The following is a 22,867-nucleotide window of genomic DNA, read 5'->3' on the forward strand; positions in this document are numbered from 1 at the left end:
GCTCTGCCCTGGCATAGCCTAAGCCTCGGGGTTGAGTCCAGAGACTATGGGTTGAGCCCTACCTACTGACTTTTGTTTTTAGCTGAGACTGTGGGTTTGACTCGCAAGGTGCTGGGACAGTTAAGAGTAAAAGCAGGCTTTTTCTTTTGACCCTCTGGTTTTTGTGCCTGGCAGTGTGATTAGGAGGGAGGCAGAGAGGAGCAACAGACGAAAAGGGGGTGTGGGGATCCCCAGGGAGGCATTGTGGAGACCAGTGTGGGTGCCTTCGAGAACTTTCTAGTGAGGCCTGGAAGACCCTTTTAGATGGGCGTGCAGGATGGGTAGGCTCTCAGATGGTTCGGGGCTCAGAGGGGGCTGTGTGTGCCCAAGCCTCCAGGAAAAGGTTAGGCTAACCAATGCCTGTGATGATTGCAGCCTCCCTAGCTGCCCAAGGACTGTTCCTAATTCCAGGCCCCGATGGGAAGTGGAGAGGCTGGGGTGCCCCTTCTCCATCTCTCTAGCTGCTTGGCTGAGACCTAGAAATAGCGGGCTGCAAGCCAGAGCCCTGAAGAAGGTATTAGGTTCTTACTCTGAAAGGTTCTGGCTGAGTCCCACAGCAGTGCCTAGCCTGGCTGTGCTCCCCTGGTCTGGAGGTCCAAGAGGACCTGCTCTTTGCACCTTGCTCTTCTTGTCCACTGGGGGCTCTGCCGACAGGAATTGGGGTACATTTCAGAGAGGCAACTTTTTTTTGCTGATCCCAGAGTCCAGCCGAGACCTCTCTCTCTCTCTGTCTGGAGCACCCCAAATCAGGCGCATTGCCGTTGGTCGGGTTTGTGCTGTGCCTGGACTGATAGGATTCCAGTTCCGGGAGAAAGTGTGGCCGCCAGTCAGCTCTACCACAGGCAGGCATAGAGCAGCACAAATAAAATGGGGAAGTAGTTTGAGGTGGATACGGTTGGGGGCTTTGGTCTGGCCGAGGGGCAGGGCTCACCAGCCTCCAGCCTACCCATGTCCTGCTGGCCTGCACCTCTTCCTACCTGACCCTTAGCTCAGCTCTGGCAGTGCTGCTTCCAGCTTCGCCACCGGCCTGGATGACTCAACATGTGGGGGCAGGAGGCTGAGGAAACTGGAAATGGCCCTCCGAGGCATTTGTGCAGATTTGGGGGAATTTTTTTTTTTTTTTTAACATACTGGAAGGACCCTTTCCAGCCTCTTATACGTATCTGCCAGGTCTCTTCCGCTCCCCCTCAATCCTTTATGGAGCTTGTGTTTAAAACAAGGAGATGATGCCCCCTGGTTTTTCGGAGCACAGAACTCTAAAGTCACAAGATTTGAGCAGGATGTTCCCTTAGAGCAGAGCGGTCCACCTCCTAATTTTACAAAACAATTAAACAGTTGCAATGGCTTTGTTGAAAGTATATTTGTTTAAAAAAGAAACAAGGCGCCCTAGAGCTCGATGCTTCAATGCAGTCGGGATGTGTTTGCCAGGGAATTTTGGTGCTGGGCGAATCTCAGGTCCGGAGTTCCGAGCCTGGGTCCAGCTAGGCGGCAGCCTCCAGGCGGGCATTATTCACGCCCCTCACGGTGCCTTCCTCCTCCCTCGCCCCCTCTTTCTTCCAATAAGGCCAATTAGGTATCTGCACTAGGCCGGCCAGTTGGGGGCTGAGGAGGGGTTGTTATCAAGACAATCCCGTGGACAAATACCCCGGGCGGGTCTCGCCTCAGCGTTTCTCAGGGAGAGCCAGTGCAGCGAGGCAGGCAGGGGCTCACTGGGGAAGCGATGTTCTTTGCACAATAAAAGTGTGTTTCACGATTTATTTTTTTCCTTTGAGGATCGCAGATGCGTATTTATTGCATCTGTGCGTAAATGCTTTTAAGACAAGAATCCAGGCAAAGTGGGCGCAGAAACGTGCCTTCTCGATTTTGTGCAGCCTGTGTGTCAGCCGTATAGGGAAATTAACACACCATCCCCCGCCCCCCAGTAACTTTTGAAAAATATGTCCTCGCCCCGTGAGGAGCTGCGGGGTTCGGTCCTTAGAAAGAGGTTGCTATTTTTATTAAGCGTCTCTTCTTCCTTTCGATTTGTTTTCAAGATCCGAGACACCCAGAAGCGCAACGTTATTTTACGCACCACGGGGGTGATTAATTGACGTTCGGGCACATTTAATACTATTTGCTAAAATCCACCCGCACGTCCTGGACGGATGCAACAGAGCGCGCGGGCCACGGCATTTGGGCAATTTCACGCGTAACTCGAAAAGTTTACTTTTTCTCCGTACGTGTTTTCTGGAGGGCTCCTTCTTTTAAAAAGGGCGGGGGGGAGGCGTCGGATCGTTTTGCGCCCGAGGCTCTGGCCCCTCGGCAGCCGGAGCTCCTTCTCCGACAGAAAACCAGGTTAGAAGCCGGGAGGAAACGGGGCCTCCAAACGCAAAATCACGGACACCTCTCTCTCCTTCCTCCTCCTGAGAACACATGAAAAAAATTTTTTTTAATGACAACATAATGCCCCCCCGCGCCCCATTTTTTTTTCTTGGTGGCTTTGGCCAAGTAGAATTATGTAAGTCCCCTTTCTTGCCGTCTGTCGCTCGTCTGGAAAGCGTTTCTATCCTGAGGAGGTGGCGAATTCCTGGAGGAGGCTCCGGAAGGGGGGAGGGTCGGTGGGAGAGTCCAAAAATCTGTCACAAAATGGAGTCTAATCGCTTGTAAGACAGCTCCCAGGCCAGGCGACCCGAGATTCGTTGGTGTGCGAGCGGGAGCCTGCGCGCGCCGGAGGACGCGGTGCTCCTGCTCGGGCCACGCTCCCGCCTCGGCGTCCTGGGCTGGCGGCGCCCTTCCGCCGGCCGGGCCTGCCCGGGCGGCCTCGCCTCTCGGCACGCAGAGTTACAGGGCTCCGCTGAGCCTGCGAGGGTCCCCTTGGGCTCCCCTGCCCAGGTAGGATGCGCCCACCCGCGGAAGGGGGAGCAGCGAGACTTGGAGTTTCAGAAAAAACTGAGTCCTGGGGTGGGTTGTTTTGTCTTGTTTTGTTTTTTGGTAAATCCACCCCAGCTGGCTGCAGCTCCAGTGGCCCAACCTGGCTCTTCCCAGCGCATTCCTCTCCTTGGAAGTGTTTACACCGGGAAAGGCCTTCCAGGGAGGCTCACCTCTCCTCGGAGCCCCAGCACTGGCACAGTAGGGGTGTGGCACAGCCCAGGGAGAGCAAAGTCAGGCTCCAGCCTTTTCTGCCTGCTCTTTCTCCCTGCTTGGAAGGACTCCTATAGGCCTTACTACGGGGTGCCAGTTACCAGCAGCACCTCCTCTACCAGTAGGCATCCCAGCTGGCATGGCCCCCACGCATCTAACCCGGAGCGGCAGACATCCCAGCCCACACCCTGAGATAGAGGTCCTGTCCTGGAAATGGGTCTGCTCGGAAGGCAAAGCCAGCACTTTGCCTTATAAAAAGGCCTCCGTACTGTCCTTCCTGGGGCTTCAAGGGCCGAAGGGCTCACCGTGTCAGCCCGAGTGTGGGGACCCTCTGGCCCTTGGGAAGGCACCCCCCACTTAACCCCCCCCCCACCCCACCCCCCACCCCCGCCAGCACCCTGACTGCAGGTAAAAGAGTAAGCAAAGGGCTTCCTGAAGCTGCGGTCATCTGCTGCTGAACGGAGGCATTATTCATAGCTGACTCCTGGCTCACCCTGTATTCCCCAGGCTCTGGGCTAACGCAGCCTAATTTATTTGCAGGATTTTTCTTGAGTAGGAGAAGAAGGCTGTGAGGATTTCCTCTGGGGTATGTGACTGTCGACCCTCAGCTCCCTCCCGTCCTGCCCCTTGGAGCCAGGCTTAGGGCCACACAGTCCTGGCATCTACCTGAGCCACTTCTGTAAAATGGGGACATATCCACCTGGGAGAAAGGATTCTAATAAGGATTCGAGATAACATGCCCCAAAGGACCTGGCATCTTGCCTGGCATGTTGTTAATACTCTGGAAATTATTGTTGTCGCTATTATCACCATCAGCGTGGCCAGAATGTCTTGTCGCCGAAGACATACCAAACTGCCTCTGCGTTCCATGCCAGAGAAAGGTGCAGCTGGCATGGTAGGCTTGCCGTGAACCTCTCTGTGCAGGGAAGATGAGGAGCACCCCTGGGAAAATCGCTCCCTTTGCCTGAGTGGGGCGCTGTGAGGGCCAGCACTCCTTCAGTGATGAAGAGAACTCTAGGTTCTGAGACAGAACTGGATTCACCTCCCAGCCCCACCATTCAGCAGCCGTGTGATCTCAGCCAAGTGACGACCTGTCTCTGAGCCCCAGGTTCTCCATCAGCAAATTAGGAGTGATGATACAACACCCCGGGGTGGTTGCAAGGATAGCATGAGGTATCTGGTGAGGCTGCAGTAAGTGTTCCAAACTCCGTGGGATCCAGTATTGTCGTCATGACCTCCAGAGAGGCAGAAAAACTGATTGTAGAGATCAGAACAAATGCCACCTGTGCATGATCGGGAATGGCAGGTATCAGGATGGGCCTGGTGTTCTGGCCTGTTTCTCTTTGGGGCAGGGGTGCGTGAGAGGGAGTGGAAGTTGGTCCAGAGCGAAGATCTTTCCACTGGGGAGCAACTGGAATCTCTAGAGTCTGAGTACAGCTTGGAAAATCCTACATGGAAGTCTAATTTCATACTTGGAAAACCCTTTGTGCTTACTGTTTTTTTGTGATTCAAATGGCAAGGGGGGGGGGCTGACATCTCTGAGGATGAGGGGGAGATTCAGAAGGCAGGGTGGGGGGGGACGTGAGGGGAAGAGATCTAGGGATCTGTACCTTTCTCAGAGAGAAGATGAGGTTTAAAAGGTAGAGAAACACCAGCTCAGGTGGTCAGAAGGATCCTCCAGCCCACAGAGGTCTGTTCTGTCCATGATGGGCTGGCAGTTCTTGCCCAGGGAATTTCCTCTGTCCTGTGGCCATGAGGGTTTTAAAACAGAATAGGAGGGAAAAAATCCCAGTCCTCCTTTGGCATTAGTTAGGCTGAGGACTGGAGGATACACTCAGCGACATGAGTTATAACTTCCAATTCGTTGGACACCGCAATCAGGCCTCAGCTTCAAGGGAGGGAGGAAGAAAGGGATGGTCCACTCATCCAAGGAGCCCGTGTGAGCTGTCAGTCAGTTGAGGGTGCAGGAGGACCCAAAACTCTTGGCTTTCTGGCTGACCCAGCCCTCTCCATCTCCCAGATTCTGTGCTGATGGCAGCAGAGAGCAAAACCAAAATTATATATATTTATTGCTACTGCAGTCAGAAGTGGGGAGGCGGTGGTAGTGAGGGGAGGGTAAGGCTGAAAACCATATTTGAAAAAGTTGATTCACGAAGGCAGAGGAAGCAAAGTGGCAGACGTTTGCCATTTCATCGACCGGCTGGTGTTCTCCATTCATGTCATAAATGTCTCCTGTCATTTGAAGCCAAAAGCAACATGATTTGGTTCCCCGGTGGCCTATAGGGTTTTTCTCTTTTTTTTTGCAGTAAATGTTTATTTGTTAATAATATACTTTAAACAGCCTAGCCTTGACCTCAAGTCTCCCGAAGCATCCATCTTCTCTCAGAAAAATCTTTCAAGGTTTGTGTAATTTTGGGGGGAAGGTGTAACTGACGGGGCAGTGAAGGGCCTGTGTTTGCTTTAACTACTGCTGCCTTGTGGAGTAGTGGGGTATAAGGGGCCACTGTGCTCAGAATGGCAACTTTCTTGGGTTTCAGGCCTGGCTGACAGCACTTCCTCACTGCCCTTTACCTTTGCTTCGCCTGATCAGAACAAATAAATTTCTGCGAGGGCCCTTCCTTTGTTATTCCCGCGGCAATATTGTATCCATTTCTGTTCAGCTTCTTGACTGGCAGCCACTGGACCTGCCCTGTCAACCCTGGGGCCCTGAAGGGGGGTTGTGGGGAGTACAGGGGTCCGGGGGATATGTGAGTACATGGGGGGGGGGGGGGCTTTGTCTCCATCGGGAGCCTGGCTCAGACTGGTCCCCGGACCGAGTGTGCTGGCTGATGGCAGAGCACCTGGCTGGCCCTGCACTTGGTGAACTGGGGGAAGTGTTGCTGAAGGAAAAACCTAGTTCCTGGAGTTTGGTTCCAGAAGAAACAAAGATGTTTGCTTCCTGGCGGCCCGTGCTTAAGAGGTTTCCCTGGGAACTGTGAGGTGGCTGCCAGCCGGGGAGGGTTCTGAGGGCTGCTGGGAGCAACAGAGGTGCCCACCGGGGCTGGCAGGCGTGAGGAGACCCCCGAGCTGCCAGCTAGATGCAGAAAGGTGAGATAGCATGCTGGACCGCCGATGCCCAGGATTCCCCTTACCCCAGCCCCCGGGCACCTCTGTTGGGTGCTGGCGAAGCAGTGACGGGAGAGAAGCAGGAGCCGTGGGTCAGGACAAGCTGGGTGTGACTGCTCTTCCCCCTTCTCCCACCTCCTGGTTTCCTCCGGGACTCCGTGACTGTTGTCATGTGATTCCTGAATCGCCATAGTTACGGGGCTGTCGGGGTCTGGGCGCCCGCCCAGGCCTGGAGCTGCCCGAGCCTGTGGAGATGGAGAGGACCAAGGTGCTCTGGGAGCCACCTCCTGAGAATGGAGAGCCTCCTGGGTGGGGCACATTTTCTCACACTTTCTCAAAGGAAAGTACAAAATTGCAAGTCCAGGTCGGGGATCCAGAATGTCTCTGGTTCTTGTGACACAAGCCAAAGACCTTTAGGTAAGGCTCTTCTTGAGCCTCAGTTTCCTCCTCTGTGAAACAGGGGTGATAATTACAATCTCACAGGATAAAGGGAGTCAACCTCTGGGGATAAAGTGAAACAAACCCAAAGGTGCCAGCCTGCATTGGGCACTCAGTCAATGTATATTTCCTTCCTGCCTGCCTGCCTGCCTGGGAAGTGAGCTGGAGACGCCCTGCCTGGCAGGAATGCATTGTCTGCCTTTCAGAGCAGGCCCAGAGAGTGTAGCCTCCTAAACAGGCCTCCCAGAGTGGCCTAGCCCACCCTCCTCCTGCTCCTTACCCAGGTCTGTGGCCTGTGGTTTGAATTTTTCCCTTGAAAAGGTAATGGGACAGGTCTGGCTGTCAGAAACTGGTCCTTGGAGGCAGGCAGGCAGGCAGGCAGGCAGCAGCCTCTGGATGGCTCCCCATTGCTACTGAGGCACATAGGTCCTGCCTTTAGCCAGCCTACTCTTGAACATGGCCAGTGTAGCTGTGAACTCCCAGGAGCAGAGCCTTCTTGACCTCAGAGGGGCAGGCTGAAGTAGTATATCTAGAAAGAAAAGGAACGGACATTTCTTGAGTGCTGCGATGTGTACTGACCTTTATTGCTCTAGGTCCCTGGATAGGTGAGAAGACCGAGGTGGAGAGAGTTGTAACTTCTCTCAGGTCCAGAGTTTCTCTGTAGCACAATTTTCCCAGGTGGGTCTAACTCCCAAAGCTGATGGCATCCCTAAGTCCTCAAGTTCTACTCTCCCTGAAGCCCCAGATTCTGCTCTGGGCAACTGTGATTCTCCTTAGAGCACCCAGCCTGAAAGGTGTGGGGGTGGGGGCGGTTACTGCCGCAGGGTTGGAAGGGCTTGGGGTTGGGGGTCACTGCCCTCTTCGCACTAGAATGTCCGTGTAGGGCCAGCCCTTGCCAGAGAAGGAAAAAGGTTAGAATAACTGCCTTTCCCCGGTGGTGAGCTTCCTTCCCCGCCAGAGGCGCGCACGGGCGGGGCGGCTTCCCGAGGTCTCCACCCGTGCCCTCCTCCAGGCCCACCTCTTGGAGGGTTCCTGCTCCTCGTTCTTCTCATTCCCCAAGTCGGGCAGCGCGGTGCACAAGCTCCTAGGCTCTGGGGCTCCTCAGCTGAGCCGCGGGCGCCAGCAGCGGTTGATGAATTTCGGTGTCACCAGGGGTTTAGCCCGGATTTGGGAACCGCGCGCTCTAATACGCGCACACGGTCCTGCCCTTTCTAAAGCGCAGCCCTTTCACCCAGCCGCTGATTTATGAAGGAATCCGATCCTGGGACGGGCTGGGCTGGAGCCGGGAACCCGGGCCCCTGCTGCAACCTTCGGACTCCTTCGTGTTTCGGGGGCCCTTGGTGGCTCCCGGTGCTTTCCTAGGCTGGACTTGGGGCGCCGTGCCGGGTGGGGTCTTCCACAACCCAGGAGGAGCGAGTCCTCTCGGAGCCACTTAAAACCCGCTGGAAGGGAGCGAGGCCGGTGGAGAGAGTTTGCATTTTCTTTCGGATTTGAGCAAAGCCCTCGCCCCTCCCCAAGCCCTCCCGCCGACCCCCTCGGGCAGGCCCAAAAGCAGCGGGTTCGGGAGGTTTGTTTATCGAGAGCACAGAAAATTGAAAAAAGAATCTAAGACCTTTCTCCCGCCTGAGAAATGTGCAAAGTCCCTCAGCTCCTGGAGGCAGCGAGGCGACCCCAAACGCAGAGTTCCCGATACAGACGCTCCGGCCGAGCCCAGCCCCCTCCCTCCTGCGCCCTGGCCTTCGTGCGCGGCGGGAGGGCAGAGGTTTTTCAGATTTGGTTTGTAGGGGGGGAAATGTGGTTGTATCAATCCACAAATATTTACTCTTAACAGACTTGTATCTGTGGAGATTTCGAACAAAGACAGTTTAGGGGGATTACAAAAACCCTAAACCCCGTTTTTCTCTCGGACTTGGTGCTTTAAATGCCAATTACAGGCGAGCCATATCCAACAGCAACGGGAAGAGGGGGGAAGGGTCGGGAGGGGTTGGGGGGTGAGTCCAGCCATTAAATGTAACTTTTCATTATGAAAAGGATTTCGCTGGTTTTATCTTCTAATAAGATTATGTCACGAACACAAGTACCTAGGATGCTGCTGAGTGACAGGGCTCTGTCTGTTTAATCAGAGGCTGCGCCGCTCTGACCGCGGGGCCCTTTGTCCGACGGAGTGAACGACGGAAACTTGCCGTCCTAATCCCCTTATTCATGTCAAGCAGAGAAAAGAAGCCGAGCACCTTACAACCGTGTGCCCTCCACCCCTTCCGAGGGCTGCGGGAGGAGGGGAGCTCCGGCCTGTCGCCCCAGGGGCGACTTTCGTTTCCGAGGGCGCTTGGGTCTCCCGAGCCGGCCAGGCATTGCAATAGGGTTGGGGGAAGGGGTTGCTTTTTGGGAGCCTCAATTGTCAGCTTCTGGAAAATGGGGGCAACGGCGCCGCGACCAGAAGATGCCGATTGGGAGGGGGGAGACTTTTTGCCTCCACTGACGGAAAGCACGGGCCACTCTGTCCCCTCTTCCCAGGAAAGGTGGCGCTGGGGGGTGCACACCCACCATCCCCATGAAAGCGGGATTGACAAGAAGGGAGAGGCCGAATGGAGATGCCAGGCTGGGGTCCTGCGCGGGGCGGATTTCGTTGGATCCCTGGGACTGATGTCGAGACGCTCTTACTCCTGCGAGAGTATCCGGGGTTGACCATTCCCGGCTGCTCGCTCGGCCCCTTTCTTCTGAGGGCGAATTCCTTTGTTCGACCCCCGCGGAAACCCGCTTCTCCGCCGGGCCCGTGGCGCCTTTATTCTTGCCACTGCTGCTGCCGCCACCCCTGTCCCACAGTGTACAGACCTTTCCTGTGCCCCCACCCCCCACCCCCGGCCCCGGGCCGCACAGACCCAGTAGGGTGTGCCGACCGGCCCCCTCGACGTCTCTGCCTTGCCCCGACCGGGCTGCCTGCTCCGACAACTAGAACTCCAGTCCGCACAGCGGGCGCCACGGGGCGCGGACTTTAGCCGCCGGCATCCACCTCCGGGCACAGTCGGAAGCTGCGGGCGTCGGAGAAACGGCCCGGGCGTGGTTCCGGGTCGCTGCACCGGCTGAAAAAACCAAAAGCAAAACCACCCAGCAAACGAAACCTGTGTGCTCCCGGGGCTCCGCTCTGCACCCCTCCAGAGGACCAGGCCGGCTACCTCCTGGCCAGTTTTCTAGCATCTCAGATCGAAGGCCCCAGAGTCAATGGAGCTGGAGAGGAGACTTTGGAGGAATTTGTCTCTAACATACCCAGCTCCTTGGCCTCCTTTTAAAGCTCTTAGTCTGTGCTCTGGGGCAGTCACGCAAGGACCCCAGTGTGCCCTGGGAGCTCTCTGGAGACGCCTGACTGCTCACAGTCTCCTCCCTCCCGAGCCCAGGCTCCGGTGCGGGAGGATCGGGCTGAAAGCAGGGTGTCACCTCGTAAAAGCGACAGGCAAGGGCTGTTTTATGGGGAGGGAGAAGGGGCAGGAAGTGATGCTTCCATCTCTGGCCGCGCAGGGATGGAGAGCCACGAAGGAGAGAGTAGTATCTGGGAGGGGGACCAAGGGGACAGGGCAGGGTCAGAGACAGTCGGGTCTGTGACCATTAAGCATGGGGACTGACAGACCCGGGAGCTGGGACCTCACCTCCTGAGGGTTCCCTCCCGAAGCCCTCTGCAATCCCGTGCTCAGCCATCAGCTCCGGCCCTTCCTCCCGAGCTGGGGCGGGGGAGACACTTTCTCCCTGGAAACACTTGATACCAACTTTGGTTTTTTGGCAAGAAAAATAAGCCTTGTTTGGAAAGGGGGGGTGGTCGAGTGAGCGAGGGAAGGAGCGAGCCGGCGGCAGAGCAAACTTTGCGGATTAGGTTTCAGCGCCTCCACCCCACCCCCAGCCCCTCGGCGGTGATTTGTGTGCGGGGGTCTGTGACCCTACGAGGCATCAAACGGCCCGCGGGAACCGGCCGAGTTCAGAGGGACAGTGGGCAGAGGGGCGGCCTAAGACAACGCAGATGGTTCATATCAGCCCGGCCTGGCCGAGCCCTGGGCCCACCGGCCTGGGCTGCTAGGCAGGGAAGAAGCCTGGGGTATTCCGGGGAGACCAGTGCCTGAGCTTTAACAGGGGGCCAGAAATGCGGCAGTCAATGCTCAGCCGATCTCAGCTGAAAGGAGGTGAGGGGCTGGTGACAGAGTTCCTCCACTAGGTGGTCCTGACCCCACCCAGCTTAGGAGGAGCCTGACCCTCCGTGTCTACCCTGAGTAGCCTCTGGTCCAGAAAGGAGACCCTCCAGCCTCTGCCCTGCAGGCAGCTGGGGCTCAGCCAGGTCATAGTACCCCTCTTCCAGGGACCCCTAGTGACCTTCTTCTCAGGGATGTGCCCTACCCCTAGCCTGCCTGCTGTATGGGAAGTGGGAGACCCCTACCTCCCTCTTACATTCATTCATTCATTCATTCATACATTCATTCTACCACTGTGGTAGAATGCCCTTCCCTTCTCCGCCCACTTGAGCCCTTCTGCCTGGCCTGGCTAACTCTGAGGGACTCCTTTCTTCCTCCTAGCCCCAGGGGAAAGCTAAGAAGGAGGCTCACTCCTACTTAACCCAGGGCCCTGCTTGGTCAGGCTGGGAGGGGCTCTTGTGTCTGAGACTGCTGCCCCCTCTCCCGAGAGGTGGAGACTGGCTGGCTGTCGACACAAACAGGCCCAGGCTTCCCTGCCGTGTTTCAAGGGCCTGGCTTTCTCTGCCACCTCCAAGAGCCCTCCTCAGTGACCACAGAGTGGGCGCACCAGGAACATACCCACCACCCATACTTTGCACTGCTTTAGCATGTGCCAGATGAAGAGCTCTTCAGGATCCCTGTAGAAAGGGGAAAACTGAGGCCCAGGTGTGGCTAGTATTTGCCTCAAAGCTCACACAGTTGTGGCACAATGGGGGACGGGAACCCCAGTCTGCCCACTGCCAAGTTAGGGGGTCTGTGTGGCAACTCCACAATTCTTTCTAGAACCCTCTGCCAGACTCTGGCTTTGCCACTGGCTTACTCTTTTTTCCCTAGTCTGAGGTCACTGGGAGGGGAAGGCCCTTCAACCCTGGTTCCTGAGGGGGGTAACAGGCATGTCTCCATGATGGAATGAGTTGGGAAGCTTTCTGGATAGCAGAATTTGGGAATTTTATCTTCTAAATTGGGACATGCAGGGACAAGAGCCAGGTGAGCACAGTGCCACATCCCACCATCCATTCCTCTGTCCTTCTAGTGTCTGACTTCCAGACACCCTGGGCTCAGCCCTTCCTCTCTAAAGTGGGTCACGGGGAGGCCAGCAGCCTGGCCAGGGCCAGAGAGGGCCAGTGGGCTGCCAGGACCCTCGGGGTTCTGTCTCCCAGGGTCCCTGCCTCAGGGGAGCAACCGGCTGGGTCATCTGTACACGGAAGACACATCTGTACTGCACATGTTGGAGGCTGAGCAGAGGACATGTGGTTTGGGATGTGTTATCTTAATCATATTTATTAGCCAATCCTGAAATTTAAAAAAAAAAAAGAGTTTGGTATTGTCAACATTGGGAAAAGATCCCCAAATCTACACGGCGACAGACCAGCAGAGGCTGCCAGCAACAGCCAGGTTTCTTTCAGCTGGGATCAGGACACAGCTTTGGAAGTTCTTTGGGTTGTTCTAGTGTGATGGAATCTCTGTGCTGTGAAACAACACTTACTGCTTTCATTTTCCCAAGCAGAGATCTGAAGCAAAATTAATTACCCCGCCTTGACTGATAGTTGCTCTGTTGGAGTATGGTTCTAATCCTTATTAACATTCTCTAAAGTCAGGCATGAAATATGACTTTTACACCACACTCTTTGGCATATGTTTTTCTTTTCCAGGATATTTTTCAGGCTATCTCCAAGCCTCACTGCTGTTCATTATTTTTGCCATAGGTCTAAAAGTTGCCAGCCCCAAAGCCAGTCCCACACAGAGCACAGCCAAGGGGGTAGGGAGAGGGAGCGACATCTCTACTCGACTGGCTTCTGATTATTGAGCTTTGAATGTTTTCCTCCATCATGTTTTTTATTAAAAACTCCAGCATATTTACGCTTGATGGTGTCTTCAATTAGGTTAAAAAAAAAAAAAAGCAGGGGGTTCCCCTTTCTATAGCAGTATGTAAAGAAAATAGTTGTTATGACCGCAAAATTACCGTCCAAAGCTGGTTCTAGTAAAGCTGGCCCTGCTTTGACAAGCCCAGCAGGCTGGAAGCTTTTTTCTGAGTGTTCCAGCTGCTGGGGAAACAGACCAGAGAGGAAGCCCACAGAAGCCTCCGTTCTGCAGGATACTCGGGCGGCCTCGCAGGAGCTAACACTTCCCGAGTTTCTGAGCTGCAGAAGGGGGCCCGGCTGCAGGGGGCTTGCTGATGGGCAGGCCTGGCCCAGAGAGCACACAACAGCAGCAGCGGCAATAATAACCACAGCTGATGCTCGTTGAGTGCTCATGATTTGTCAGGCACCGCTCTAAGCACTTCACAATTTTTTTAATGTTTTTTTTTTTAATGTTTATTTACTTTTGAGAGGGAGAGGCAGAGCGCAAGAGGTAGAGGGGCAGAGAGAGGGAGACACAGAATCCGAAGCAGGTTCCACACCGTCAGCACAGAGCCCGATGCCGGGCTCGAACCCACCAACCCTGAGATCTTGACCTGAGCAGAAGTCGGATGCTTAACCGACTTGAGCCACCCAGGCATCCCCAGCACTTCGCAGGTTTTAAAGGCGCTGTGACATGGATGTTGTGATTATTTACTTAGATGAGAAGCAGAGGCACAGAGAAGTTGAGTGACTTGCCCAAGGGCACACAGCTAGTAAGTGGAACCAGAGTTGGGGCCCAGGCATTCTGTCAGGAGAAAACTTCCAGCAATCCTTTAAGAGGGCAGATTTTAGCCCCTTTCTGGGTTTGGGGTCCTGTGGTGGCCAGGCACCAGAGCTGAATGTTATTTGTTGAATGAATGCCTCATAATTCATGGCCAGTGTTTATTGCACACTGCCTATGGGTTTGATGGGAATTATCTCATTGAATTTTCTCACTGCCCTGGGGCAGGCATTATTAGTATCATTTCCCATTTTGCAGCATTGAAACTTGACCTGAGACGTGCCCTGATTTCCCCAAGGTCACATAGCTTAAGATAGCAATGATAAGAGCTACCATCTATTGGGCACAAGTTTGGTTAGGCTCAGGGCTAAGCCCTTGGCATTCCGGATCGCAGTGAGTGCTCCCAAAAGGACCATTGTTTACCTAGGTTTCCAGGTGACAGAACTGGGGCTCAGAGAGGTAAAGCCACACACCCAGAGTCACACAGCTAGTGGGGGGAGCTGCTCTAGCACGGAGCTGTCATCTGTAGGTGGGAAGACTTGTCCTCTTGAGGACTTCTCAGCCTCAGCCTGGGAGCGGGGGTGGTGGTGGGGAGCACCTGAACCATGCCATCACCTTCTCCGTGGCTCTCGCTTGGGCCGAACAACTATCCTGACAGCAGGTGGGCATACTTTGGCATCGAGGGGATGAGTGTGCCTGTGGCTACTTGGCACGAGGCAGCCTCCCCTCCTAACCCTGTTTTATAGGTAGGGAAACCAAAGCACAGAGAACTTAAGTGACTTGCCCTGGGTCACACAGCTAGCGAGCAGCTGATGGGAATCACGCTCAGGTGTTCTGGCTTTGAGGTGTTGTTTCTCAGACTGAATCATCATCTCTATCTTCGGCATTGTCGGCATCGTGCATGACCGTCCCCAAGTGCCTTCTGAGTGCTTTGCAAATACACAGTGACAGCAGGGAAGTTCAGAGAGGGAACGAGATTCCCCCCACCCCCAATTGCATACTGCTGGTATGTGTCCTACTCAGGACAGGGCACAGGGAAGCAGACCCAACCCGTAGATGGGAGTTCACCAGCCCTCACAGGGCCACCTTTACCCCTGCCCTGCGGGTACAGCAGCTCAGGGCAGGCGCTGTCTGCCCTTTGAAGGGGACAGCGCCTCAGTGTGTCACTTTGAACTGCAAAGGGGCCTGTGGTGAGGGCTTGGCCCCCTCCCACAGGCCCCTGCCCGCCCACCCGTCCAGGTCTGGTTCCAGTCGGCAGGCCTGGAGCCGGAGGGGCGGGCAGGGCGGCGGCCCCCCTGTGGGATGTCAGCCTGATAAGTGAGCAGCGGCAGACCCCTGAAGGAGGATGGAGCTGGCCGCCCACTGGTCCTGCCGTCCCACGTGGCAAGAGTTCAGGCCCGTCACCAAAGTGCCAGCCTCCCACAGACATGCCCTCGTGGCTGCAGAGAAACATCTCCCTGAATGTGGAAGATTTAAATTAAAATAACAGTAATGATAGCAAGGATAGTAATAACAAGAACTTGTAAATGGAAGCAACTTGCCCTGGGGCGTAGGGAGTACCATGGAACCAAGCCTGTGCTCTACTTGGTGAGTGCTCATGGCAGGGGGTCACGAGGGGTGTTGGGTAAGAGACTGGTGCATCTCTGAGCAGCTAATTACCAGAAACCCAGCTGGGGAACTTGGAGTTGCTCAGCCAGGTCCTGGCTAAGCTGGGCTAGGAAGGGGTAGGCCCACCCTGTCCTCAGAGAGCCCCTGGGGGAAGCAGGTGGGGGGAGGGGGCACAGTTAAGTAGAAATCAAGCCTGCTCAGTCCCCATGTCTGGAATATGCTGACCTCTTTTCTGATTTTGTGGCCCAAGAACTGATCGCTTGGGAGGCCAAGATTCTTAGCCAGGTAGACAGAGAAAAGATGCCGGTGCTTTGGAACCTCAGGGTTCAGAGTTTGATCTGGCTGTGTGACCCTGGGTTTGATGCTTTACCTCTCTGTACCACACTTCTCTCAAAGGCTGTTGACGAGCAACAACAGCCTCAGGGCAATGCTGGAATTGAAAAGAGAAAGCAGATGTAATGTCTTCAGATTAGGTATTTGGTTCTTGCCGCTGCTGTTGTGGATGCTCCCGTAGTCCTTTGTGTTGGGCTTGAGCCTGTGTCTGGCTTTGGTTGTATGTGCCAGGCAGAACCTTTGCTAGAGTTCTGTGTTTGAGCCATGCCTTGGCCAGGACAGGGCATGATACCTCATAGGTGCTTGCTTAGTATTGAAAGAAAAGTGTAGAGAAATAGCTGAGGGGCTCAACTGGCTGGGCTAGACACCAGGTTCAGCCTCTGTCTAGCTGGGCAACCCTTTGCAAGTTCCTCGGCCTCTCTGAGCCTCTGTTCCCTCATTGGTAAAACAGAGGTACTCAAAGAACCTAGCTTCTAGGGTTGTCCTGAGGATTAAATGAAACAGGGCATGAACAAGGGCCATACCAGTCGGTGTGAGCTGTTGTTGTTAGCAGGAAGGGCAGTGGGTAGGGATCTGGTTAATAACACAGAACATCAAGAATCTGTGCTGAGTTTCCCTGGGCAGGTGTCTGTGAGATGGGCGGTGGGAGCTGAGAGGATTTGGGAGGGCATTCCAGGTAAGGGCACAGGAAGCAGGAATATTAGGGGTTAAATTGGTGGGCTGAGAAAGTGGGCTGGGACAGTGATTCTGGCTGGAGAGGCTGCCTAGGGGCTGCTGGGATACAGGGTTGCAGAGGGGGGCAGGGGCTGGTAGCTATGCAACAGGGTTTGTCTTTTATCCTGTGGGCAGAAGGGAGCCATCGAAGATTATTGTACAGGTGGGTGACAGGACAGGAGAGGCACTTTATGGAACTGAAAGTGGCAGCACATGTGTGGGATTGGGGACTGGAGACTGGCAGGAGGGTCCACCTGCTGCCTCCTCAGAGGTGAGGGCAGTGGAGGGGCTGGGAGGGGACAGGCTCAAGGCAATGTTAGGAAGCAGTTTTCTGAGGGTTGAGGGGAGGGGATGGGGCAAAGGGAGAGTCCAAGAGACCTGGGGATTGGAGCTGGGGTGACTGGCTAAGGCCTTGAGGTCCTGAGCACTCTGGGCTGGTCCCAGCAAAGGTGATCCCCTTGGCTGGATGGTTGACAGGTCTCGTTTCATGGGCATGAGATCTGTGCATTCCCAGAGGACTGCACACTCAGGAGGGCCCTGTGCTTCATTTAATACTCGGCTGTTGCCCTCTTGAAATTCTTAATATGGTCTGAACAAGTACCCTGCATTTTCATTTTGTGCTGGGCCCTGCAAATCATGTAGCCATCTCCAGTCCCTGAGTCTCTGGCTCTGGGCCTGGGCTTGGAACGGAGGCCTGGGTGCCTTAAGCTAGAACCAGGAAGCTAGAACCAGGCCTGCTGGGCTAAGGAGACCTCCCCCCTCTACCATTGGCTGGAGGCTTGTTCTCAAATGGCTTCTTTCTCCTGGCTCTCAGCTTGGTCTTCCAGGGCTTCCTCAGTCAGGCCCTGCCTCCTTGTCCTCTGTGCTCAGACACCAGCTCATCTGCTGTTCCCCACACGCTCAGACATTTGTCCACGTCTGGGTCTTATTCAGGCCGTGGCAGTTGTGCAGGATGTATTCGCAGGATGCCATCATCCTTTCTTCTGGAAAAGTCTTCTTCCTCTGAAGTTTGGCATAAGAGTCATCAGTTTCATGAAATCTCTCTGGTTCTGTATTCCCCCACTACACACCCCTCCCAGCCTGAGTCTGTCTTGCAATGCTTATTAAACATGCAGATTCCTAGCTCTGTGGAAGGACTCAAACTCTTAGGGTGAAGCCTATGAATCCTCATTCCTAGCTGCCCCCCTCCAGGGGTATCTGTATACACTGAGGTCTGAGAGCTTCTGCCCAGGGTACACCCAGGACTGGAACAGGCCCTTGTACTTGGTTGGTGCTCGGCATGCACATACTGAATGAATGAATGAGCTGTGGTTGTCTGTCTGTCGGTCTTGACACACGCAGCCTTCCTGCAGCCTGGCACTTTGTCTGGCATGGAGTGGCATCAGGGGGAGGGGGGGAGGTTACTGGATGGATGGCAGGATTACAGCATGCGTGGACTGTGGCTGGGCCAGGATTCTTCTCTCCCTGAACCCCCAGGATGTAGGGGTTGGGCTGTCTACGATGGGGGCCAGAATGAGGGATGGGGGGCAAAACTAGTACCCTCTGGGAGGCAGGAAGTGGGCAAAGGTCGTGGGGGTCCACCGGCACATTTTCCCTCCAGCGCTTTCCCTCGTTCCCTCTGCTCCTAAAGGGCTGCCTGCTCCCAATGTGGTCCTCCCTGCACACAATTACAATAGCATGATGGAAGTAAAGGGTTTTATTTTTTATTTCTTTGTACTGTGTAGGCACTGAGTTAAGGACTGGAATGATCTCATTAAGCCCATACAAGTCGGCCAGGCAGGCTCTGTTATTATCCCCGTTACAGAGATGTGGGAAGTGAGGCACAGAAAGGGAAATCAGCTGTCCAAGGTCACATAGCTTAGCTCGACCACTCCACTCCCTGGCCTCCGAGATGCTTATCCTCCCGTGGCTCCTGCTCACAATGCCGCAGGTAAGTAAGTGTTCAATAAGTGCTGAAGGCAGGGAGGGAGGGAAGAAGGAAGCCCAGCCCACCCATGCAACCAGAAGGACCCCTTCTCCAAGCACGTTGGGCTGCCACTGAGAGGCCAAAGTGAACAGGACTGTCACAGCCCTGTGTGTCTGGGGATGAAGAGCAGGCAGGGGACCTCAGAGGAGAAGCTGCTGACCCTGGCAGAATGGACTGTGAAGGGGCATCCAGAAAGTTCCATGGTGGAGTCCAGGAATGCCTCCTTGCCCAGTGGTGATGGAGTTCTGTCGAGAAGCCTAGATGAGCCAGTCTCCGAAGGTGGCGTTCCAGAGTTATGTGTGGAGCCCCCTGCATGTTGGGTCCTGTGCGGGCATTAGGGAGGCCTGGGGAACAAGGTGGATTGGGCCTTACCCTTGGAGCTCATGATGAAGGGGGCAGGCGGTGTGGAGGAGACCCAACCACATGGGCCCCGGGGTGCTGAGCTGCATGGGGTCTAGCCAAGGGAAGACAGATGCCAGGAGCAGGCACCTAGTAGGGGCTCAGGGACTATCCCCATCACAATCTCCAGCTGCCCACCTACTGTAGCAGTCCCTTGTTCATCAGCACCCCAGAGTGCGGGCTCATCCCACCCTAATGCCATGTCTGTGAGCTGCTGTCTTGGATGAGTCCCTTGACCTCTTTGATTCTCAGTTTCCTCATCTGTAAAATGGGTACAACTGTTTCTCCTCTCCAGGTCATTGGAAGGATTAACGGTAGGAGGGTATAAAGCATTTAGCACAAAGCTCGTTGCTCAGAATACAGAGAAAGCAAGGGAAAGAAATGTGTCCCATACAGCTATCGTTACTGTAGCGGTCATTAGTATTTTTGTTATTGGAAAGAATTCTAACAGAATAAACCCTAGGAAGGCCATTCGACCCCCTCTGGGCCTCCACAGCCTGACTTGCCCCCTTCTCTCCCCTCTCACCCACCTCCTTGGGGCCAGCCCCCACCTCTGCCCCCTCCTCCACCCACTTTACAGGGAGCAGGGAACAGAGGTGATGCAGCTGGTCCTATCTTGCTGGAGCTCTAGCCTCACAGTGAACAGAAGCAGAGAAAGGCAGGAGTGGTGAGGATAATCCTGTGGGTGGAGGGCTGTGATGGAGGGAAGAGTCTTAGGGAGGGCTTCCTGGAGGAAGGGGTATTGAAGGCTGCCTGGGAAGGCAGAAAAGCTTCCACCAGGTAGGATGTTTGGACAGGGTTGGGGAAGGTGAGAAGGAGGGTGTAGACTAGGCCCAGAGACATGGAAGACAGTGGCCTGCTCAGAGGAACAGTATTCCCTCCCCTCCCAGCTCTGGCCCCGGCTGTACTCTCCTCAGGTCACTGCAGTTCAGCAGACTTATTCAGAGTCCTGGCACCTGCTACATGCCAGGCTCTGGCTAAGCTTGTCACACACACCGCACCGTGTGAAGCCCCATGACAAGCCTGAGAGGTAGATGTGATTATCATTCCCATTTCCAGGTACGAGACTGAGGCTCAGAAGTGGGAGGCAACTTGCCCAAGGCCACACAGCACATCACAGCCAGGTCTGACTGTAGCCCCGGTCCCTCTCCAGTGCCCCCACACTCCCCTTTCAGGCAACTGCTTGTCACCCACTAGCCCATTGCCCACATGTCACATGGGGAGCGGGCAGAGCCTCCTGGGGCTCACACACAGGCAAGAGGGGTGGACTGCTGGGGCCTGGGGAGACTGGGCACGTGTACAAAGAGGAGGTGGGCATGAGAAGATTTTGAAAACCATTTGTAATGGGAGGAGATGCTGTGGCCAGATTGCTCCAGGCTTAGAGGCTGACGAGCCCAGCGGTCCTAGTAATTCTCTACACGTGACTGGTGACAAAACGCAGTCACGCCCATGACCTTGGAGGTTCAAAGGAATAAGTGTGTGACTCAGAGGCTGGTGGTCCCAAACTTGTTTCTTTCACTTTCTGCCACTTAACCTCGATTTCTTCACCTATAAATTGGGCGGCCTAAAAACCCAAATCAAGATTGCCAGCAAATGAAGAAATGGAAGCTGCCACTTGTTATTTTTGCTATCACTGTTATTGAAGTCTAATGAGATTGTGTCTGAGGACACTGGAGCACAGAGAGGCTCCTCTGAGGTCACTCAGCTGGGAAGTGGCAGGTTTAGACTCAGGCCCCACTGCTCAGGCGCTGAATCATTTGGTGTCGTGGGCTGCTGCCTCCTAGGGGAAAGGAGGGGAGAGCCCGAGGCCTGATCTGAACCCAGGGAGTCTGAGCCAGAGCCTGCCCTGTGGGCTGCCAGCTCTTCAATGATGGACGGTGGGGGCAGCCTGATGACGGCCACAGGAGTCTCTGGGTGTCCTTCTTGCCAGCACTTTCTCCAGCACTCCTTTCACCCCCCAGCCCTTCTCAGGCCTCGGTCTCACATAGAAGCTAGGATCACACTTGGGGGTTCCTCCCTTCTTTCTGGTGTTTACTGTGAGACCACTGTGTCCTTGTCTCAGGTACTAAGGACACAAGTCAGACAAGCCCTGTCCCCAAAGCGCTCACTGTCCAGAGAGGCATGTGCCTGGCAGTATTTGGTAAAGGCTCTGATGGAGGAAGCATGGAGCATTGTAGACCCCAGGAACGGGGCTCCTCTCCCAGCCTGAGTGGCGTGGAGGAGGACTTCCTGGAGGAAGAGCTGTCCACGCTGAGGACAGAGGGATTATCCCGGTGAAAAGGGAGTGGAGCAGCTTTTGGGCAGAGGGACCGGCATGTGCAAGGCCTGGAAGTGGGCCGTGGGGGGGTGCGAGGAGAGGTCAGATCATACAGGGCCTTGAAGGCTGTGCTGGGGAGTCTGGCCTTTATTCTAGAGGCCACTGGAAGCCATGGAAAGATTCTAAGGAGGAGACTGTTAAGGTCAGTTTTGAGCATGAAATTCACTTAGCTGGGCAGATTGCAGGGGAAGCAGGACAGGACCAGAGAGGAAGGGGTCCTGCAAGGCCATGTTGAGGTGTGTGCATCCGAGGGCAGATATCTATAAGTACATGTGTATCGCATGCGTATCGGGAGTGGGTGTCAACAGACCTGAGCTCTGCGAGGGCCCAGCCAATGTGGGGACTCGGTGAATATGTATGGGTCTCATGTCAGTGCTCACCAGGCGTCCACGTCTGTGTCTCTGTGTGAGCACGTGAGCACGCATCTTTGTGTGTGTCCATCAGTGATGGTGCTGTGTCCCTATGTGCCTCTGTGTTTTCAAGAGTGTGTGTGTGTGTGTGTGCATGCGCGCACGTGTGCACACGTGTACACATGGCAAGGTACGAGATGACAGCTCTCTGTCCACAGCTGTGCTGCCCAGGAGAAGCCCAAGGAGCCTTGGGCAAGAGGGCAGGAAGCCGCTGGCCTCAGCTGGACCAGCCCAATCTGGCGTAGATACCACCTGGTCCTGACACCCCATCCACAGCCGGAGGCTGCCATCCCCGCCTCTGCCTAGCTTTCGTGCCATGCTGTCAGGGGGTTATCACTGCTGTAAATCGTCCCCAACACTTTAATCGCCGCGGTACCTGCCCAGCTCACTGCGGCTGAGCTGATGGCAGGCGGGTGGTCGGCACAGCGCTGTGGAACAGGCAGCATCTGGAGAGGCAGGTTTGGCGCCTCCTTGGGGGACCATGGCTCATCCTCGTGCATTTGAATGCCAGTGCAGACGTTAGAGGGCTGGTGGTGGGGAGGGACGGTGCCCGTGTCCGTGCGTGTGTCCCTGCATGTGCTGCTGCGTGCCTGGGCGTGCTGCACTGTGGGTGCGTCTTTGTCCACACAGCGTCCTCCGTGCCTAAGACAGAGTGCACCTGCTTGTCAGTGAGTTTGTGTCTCAGCGCACACGCATGTTTGTACCCGTCTGCCTGGATCTGTGCGTGTCAGCGTGGGAAGGCATGCTACGTGTGTGTGGACATGGGGTTGGGTAGGACGAGTGGAGTTGCACATGGCTCTCCCTGGACTGTGACATCTGTGGCCACAGCTCCAAGAACCCAGCAGGAATTTCCTCTCACCTTCCTTGGAGTGGTAGATGGAGGGTGGGGTGGCATGAAGGAGGCTGCTCTGGGGTGGGGCGGCAGCAGGCAGGCCAGCCCCCTCCCCATTCTCTCTCAGACGTAGGAGCAGGCGACAGCTGCTCCCCTCCCCTCCCTGTCCCTCCCTTCCCCTCTTCCCTTCTCTACCCCCTCCTCTTCCTCCTCTCTGTCTTCCAAGGTGCTGGGCCCAGGCTTAGTTTTAAGGCCAAAGGTGTGTATACTTAGGATGCTGTCCCCCCCAGCTTTATCCAGACCCTGGGAGGAGACAGACACTCCCCCTCCTCTTCCGTGACCGCTACGAAGGGGGTCTACTTCGGGCCTGTGGTCCAGGAGCCTCACCAGGGTGCCCAGGCTGGGGTCTCAGGGCCTGAAAGCTCACGGAGAGGGGCCAAGAGGACACATTGCTGGGTCAGGGGGCAGGTTCCTGGAAGCCCGAGGAGACCACAGCCCAGGTGAGCCCCTGCTGGTGTCCCTGGCAGGTGGGTCAGGACAGGTGTGCTCCAGTGGGTGTGCCCTGGCTGGTGCGACCTCACAGGTGTGCCTCAACCCACAGCCCCCAACAGGTGTGCCAGTTTTTCTGGGAGGAATGAATAGAGCTGGCTCGCTGAGCCCGACAGGGGTGAGTGGCTGGGCCTCCAGGGTTTCTGAGGGCTCCCTGCAGACTGCACTCACCCCCCAGCCCGGAGGCCAGGGCCCTCCCGCCAC

General features: G+C 55.5%; 1 protein-coding gene across 2 annotated transcripts in view; it reads left to right on the plus strand.

The window, feature by feature from the left end:
- The window catches only part of LMX1B (LIM homeobox transcription factor 1 beta), a 79,784-nt gene that overhangs the window by 1,936 nt on the left and 54,981 nt on the right, over positions 1-22,867 (plus strand). The gene's annotated exons all lie outside the window — the stretch shown is intronic.

The sequence above is a fragment of the Panthera tigris genome, chromosome D4 (genome assembly GCF_018350195.1).
Source record: "Panthera tigris isolate Pti1 chromosome D4, P.tigris_Pti1_mat1.1, whole genome shotgun sequence".
Taxonomy (NCBI): Eukaryota; Metazoa; Chordata; class Mammalia; order Carnivora; family Felidae; genus Panthera; species Panthera tigris.